The sequence below is a fragment of the Melopsittacus undulatus genome, chromosome Z (assembly GCF_012275295.1).
Source record: "Melopsittacus undulatus isolate bMelUnd1 chromosome Z, bMelUnd1.mat.Z, whole genome shotgun sequence".
NCBI lineage: Eukaryota > Metazoa > Chordata > Aves > Psittaciformes > Psittaculidae > Melopsittacus > Melopsittacus undulatus.
Window position 1 is genome coordinate 96,750,369 of NC_047557.1, and position 5,459 is coordinate 96,755,827.

Below are 5,459 nucleotides of genomic sequence, written 5' to 3' on the forward strand. Positions count from 1 at the left end.
GGCCCAGCCAGGCCCGGCAGCACCGCGGTCCCCGTCTGTGGGCTGGGGAACGCTGCAGCCTCCGGGGCTGCCATGCTCGATTTTCCAGCCGGGCTTTATGGGAATATCGATAGAATTAAAGTTACTTGTAATTCCGTGATAAATGAGATGTCTCTAGTAAGTAAGATTAAGTGCAGTGCTATAAAGTTGTTTATCTGAAAAGTAATTCTCAGAAACCTGACTTCTGACACTTGGTCATATATTAAACCAGCTTCTTGAACATTGTACTTCAAATCCTCCCCGCTCCCCTTGCCCGGTCCCTTCCCCCTTGCAGTTTGCTATTTATAACTGCGCACAGGGTATTACTTTGTAGGTGCGGGCAATCTCTGGGTAAGTTTTCGCCGACCATGAAAATCATCATTTGCAAAAGCCAAAGAATCTCTGCTTAGAAAATAGTGCTCGGCTAGTGGATTTACAAATGGATAACACCTTCTGACTATGCCATTATCAGTACGAGTGCCAGTACTAACATCTGAAAGTCATACAGCATGTACTGTTCCTGGCAGCTAAGAAAGGTAGGGCATACTGCAAATTTAGGAAGATAACTACATCTAGAAATGATCATAGAGGCAATTCTGCAAAGCTAAAAAACGCTACCAGCATCACTGGCAAAATTAAAATGGAGTTCTGCACAGTCCCAAAACACACGCACATACACAGAGCTGTGGACATCTGCTAGCTTTATCTTACAGATTGCGATTCATGACAAAGTTAATACAACTTAACTACTTGGGCTGGCTTTCCTATTTCTTCCCGTTGTTAGAATCAACAAAACTTCCAGGCTCACGGCATAAATCCCCCCAGGACAGTCTAATTCCCTGTATTTGTTTTTTTCCCCGAGCAAGATGAATGTGATACTGTATATCACTTAACATGCGCACCTATGAGAGACATAAAATGTGTGCTAATATTTTTAAATGAAAAGGTTATTGCTTTTCAGAACGTACAGTCATAGTATTTCACTTGCCCGTTTGATAGATGGCTGTGGAAGTGTGGCTCCAGCCCCATAAAATAGTTTGTTTGGACGTGAGGATTCAAAGTGCTACATTTGCAAACGAATAAATTTCCTGAGTACACTCTGAACTCTAGACAAAGAGTATGAAATTGTGTGAGCTAATGGGGACCATCCCTTAATTGATACCAATGTAAGCTGCAAATTAATTGATGCTGTGACCTACCAGAACAGCGAGTAAAATTATTAGTTGTACACTATTGTTCTCGTGTGATTGTTACACAGAACTGCTGCACCAAAATGTCTCTGCTGTTCAGAGCAGCAGAGAAAAAAAGATTGTTAGCAATTTTTGGATAACCTTCAGAAGCAACATTCTCCTCCCTACGCTATGTAATTCTCTTTTTAGTAGTATTTTTCTTTATTATTTGGCTATTCACAATGGGTGTCTAAACATTTACAGTCCTCTATTAACAGTGTTTCTTCCATAACAATCACACACTTTCATTTCAATTAGAGCTATTCAGTCTCCAGTTTTTCCACAATTATCACAGGCCAATTCCCCCAGACTGCTCCCTTTTCCCACCACTGTTTGTAACAATCCTGCCCTGAGCCAGGCACAGAGGGAAAACTCCAGCGTCCCTTTCACAGCCTCTTGCTCCCGTTTGTTTTCAAGCATCGCCGTTCGACGACACAATGTGGAGCCCTGCTTGCTCCCTGTTTGCTGCTGACCTGGTTCATAAGCCTTAAAACTAACACATATTTATTGTGGGAGAGTGTTCTGACAAATCATGCAGGGAGATGTGAAACATTAACTCCCAGTACACTCTGGTCGGCCTGCACTGGGATGAGCATGCCAGCAGTGTGTGCAGGAACTTCCATCGCTGAAGCCTGCGTGCGTGTGTATCTCACACAGAAGATTTAGCAGAAGAGAATGTGCAGGTTATGAGTTATATGGACTCAGAGTGTAATTTGTTATAACTTAAACACATATCAAGACCAACACATTAAGTACAGTTACTGCTCCTTTTGTTTATCTAGTGTCTTATTTTATGGTGCAGAACTAAACAGTGTCCGCTGAATTTAACTATGAAACCAGCCAAATTGATTTCAGAAAGACTTCTTCAGAGTAACAGAATGATAAGGCATAAACTGCTCCTAGGTGCAGGGCTAGATAAATCCTTTTAACAGTCTTCAGATCAGTTAACAGGGTAAGTAAATCACATATCACTGTTAGCAGATTTATGGGAAAGAATTAATAGAATCAGACGAGATAATCTGGTAGGGATAAAATTGCTGAGGAAACAGTCCAGCCTTACATCGGGGGGCATGAAACAGCAGTCTGATTACTGGGAGTCATTATGGATTGGTGAATTATGAACTAAATCATTGTAAGAGTAAGTCAGAATTTATTAATTCTTTTCTCTTTAAACAATTTACAGACACAAATAAAAGCCTCTGTCTTTGAAGACACATTCTTTATATATTTTTATTGGATGTAATTTACTATTTGCATTACCTGTATTTACTTCATAATTGAACATTTTGCATTCAAATTTATGTAATGCATTATGCTTTAGAATATATTTCTCCCTTATTAGCATGAATAGTCACTTACCTCATGAATTACTAAGTTTATCTGAAAATATAGGTGTATTTTTTACTAAGTGGAACACAAACATATGTACAATAAATTCTTATTTGCCAGTGGTGTTACAGAAACACAGAACAACCCTGTATCAGAGAAGAGGGGAAAGAAGCTGCAGCAAAGGAGCAGAATCAATTACTGTGCGTATGTATGTGACAGTAATTCCTTCTGTCAATGTTTTGTTTATTTTTAATAAAGAATGAATGACTCAAAGGTTTACTTTAGAAGGAGCAGATGAAAAAGGATCTCCACCGTGAATTTCTTTCCTCTGTTTCCCCCAGTACTTCCCAATGGACTTGGCTGAGACTGTGCCACTGCAGCCTTTGCTCCAGCTGCGTTCCTGCTGACCTGGTCCATGCCATGAATGTATGCTGCTCTAAACTCACTTTCTCAAACATTTCTCTCTTTCCCCTAATCCTGTGTCTATGCTTGGCTTTAAATCCAAATAATCAATATAATTTAGGCCCATTCTGCAGTGTTAATGCAACCTTACTTATGCAGAGAAAACCCCAACTCTATTGACTTCAAGAACTGCAGGATTGAATCCTTGATCCTATTGAAACCAATGACAAAACTTGTATTGATTGCAATGGAAGCAGGATCGGGTCCTTAATGTTAGCAATTTGTTTAAGTCAGAGGGCTACAAGAAGTGAAGGACATCAGCAGATCTGCTGGCAAGAATACAGGTAAGCTCCCCAAAATTTAAAGGTAAAATTCACTTGTGGTAGGTCATCTTTACACTCAGGTATTACCTTCTGTGTGCTGGGATGCCTGTGTATTTTGTCTGGACGCATAAAGTCAGTCCTCCTGGGAGCCTTCAAATGAGCACATCTATAAATGTAGTGCAATAAAATGAGCTACTTTTGCCACTCGTGCTTTTCGCAAGCCCGGTACAATCCATTTCTGTGACGACAGTTTTCTGCCCCACACGCATCTGATACTGCTCTTTTATTTTAAGGCTGAGAAAATCTTCCCTTTAAACTCATGCTGAGCATCAAATTGGACTCCACTTGCAGCTGAACATCTTGACTGTCTCTTCCTTTCCTCCATCAGCTCCAGTATATTTTGTGTAGAATTCTCTCTGTTAATAAAACTTACTTCTCCCTTAATTCTGCAGTTTTGCATTAGTGTTACTGAAGCCACCATACCTGCCCTGTTTGAAAATTGTACAAAGGAGAAGGGGGAAAAAAAGTGGTTTTTGTTTTTTTTTTTTTCCTGTACAATCTCCTACTTTGCCATTCTGCACAGATTCTAAACGTACATTCTCTACTCATTTGACTGTAAAGTCTCTGTTGCTAAATTAGAGTAAAAGTAGCTTGAAAAGGCAGGCTTAAACACATATTTTGGTTGCTTTTGTGTCACATCCAAGAGGGCTTGTGTTTTATCTCTGGGAATTGCAAGGTATTAGCAGCTGCTTAGATTTTATTCCCCTGGAAGTGCCTGACAGTCACTATATGGAAGATGCAGCATCGGTGCTACACCTGAGTGAGTGAGTTTGCTCTGGGTATCCTGAGTCCAAATGAGGTGACGGCTTTTTAGCAATCAAAATATTTCCATTGCTTGCTTATAACATTTGTAAAATGCTAGAAATAGTCCAAATTAACTTTGCATGATCCAGAAACAGTTTCTCTATCTAAAGGGAAGACAGCACAGAGGTGAGACTGAAAAGCTGCAGGTGACTCTAATATGTGTTTAAAGGTTGGTGTCACAAGATTTGTACTGTGCTTGCTTCATAATGCATGCCCTAGTTTACTAATTTTCATGAATGGCTTTGCCTAAATGTAAAAATCAATGAAGACATTTTGATGCTAAAAAACAATCTATTTATCTAAAAGGAATAAAAACTGAAATTGCAATAAAGATTTTATCAAACTTTATGGTGGAATTTATAATCTATAACCTGGATGATCACATTCAGTTATACAGTGTGCTATTTGTTCTGACATTAGCTGAAGTGGGTAAATAGAGAACCTGGTAAAAACTTGTGCAGAAATTAATCTGAAAACTCTACAGAGGCAGAAAACTAGTATTAGTTAAGGAAAGAGAGTAAAACAATTACATTAATGTTATGTACCTGAGCTGTCCTGTTAATGTCCTGCAATATGCACGCTGCATTTATATCTATTTTAGCTCATAAGAATCTATGCTGCTTTTCTCCCTTCTGTTCCGCATTAGGTTATTTCAGCAGTAAGGAATGGCTGCAGTGGCAGCATGAAAAAATAAGTGAATTTTATATGCTATCTCCTTAAAGTCACCCATCAGTAAGTGGTGAGGAGGGCATGATTCTGATGTGATGTTTTGATGTATAACTGTGAAGGCTGAGACGGTCTTTATTAAAAGTTACGAACTTCAGTGAATTTTAAACAAATCTGTGATTTAATGTCTTGAAGTGCGAGATGGCACAGACTCATTAATTTTTGGTGATAAACTGCGCTGCATGCGATGGGCTGAGCGCCATGCTCTGGGCTTATTCACTGTAAACAGTAAAACACGATAACTGCTTGAAGTAACTGATGGGGTCTGTAACAACACAAGGTTCTTGGCATACATGACCTAAAAAGGTTCATTATAACAGAGTAGGGCTGGCGTCGAGCCCTCCCCAGCTCTTGCTGCTCTCTGTGCGGGGAGGGTCACTCTCGGCACAGGGAGGGAGGTGTAAAGTGAAGCCAATTCCAATCGTCAGCATTTCCTGCACTCGAGTGGCACGGATAGAAACAGCTACGGGAGGTGCATGAGGAGAGAGATCAGGTCAAAAAGCTTTGCACGGCAGCAATAGGGAGAGACACTTAGAAATAAAGACAGATGGAGAGCTTGATGGCTGCG

The 5,459-nt window shown here is 40.0% G+C and overlaps 1 long non-coding RNA gene across 2 annotated transcripts; it reads left to right on the plus strand.

The window, feature by feature from the left end:
• Positions 1-3,745, plus strand: LOC115947023 (uncharacterized). Of its 2 annotated transcripts, none has more exons than XR_004081011.2 (2): positions 1-2,780; positions 2,918-3,745. It is a non-coding gene; the product is annotated as an uncharacterized lncRNA (long non-coding RNA). The 2 variants fall into 2 exon arrangements; XR_004081010.2 differs by having other exon boundaries at positions 1-2,776.
• Positions 3,746-5,459: the final 1,714 nt, after the last annotated feature.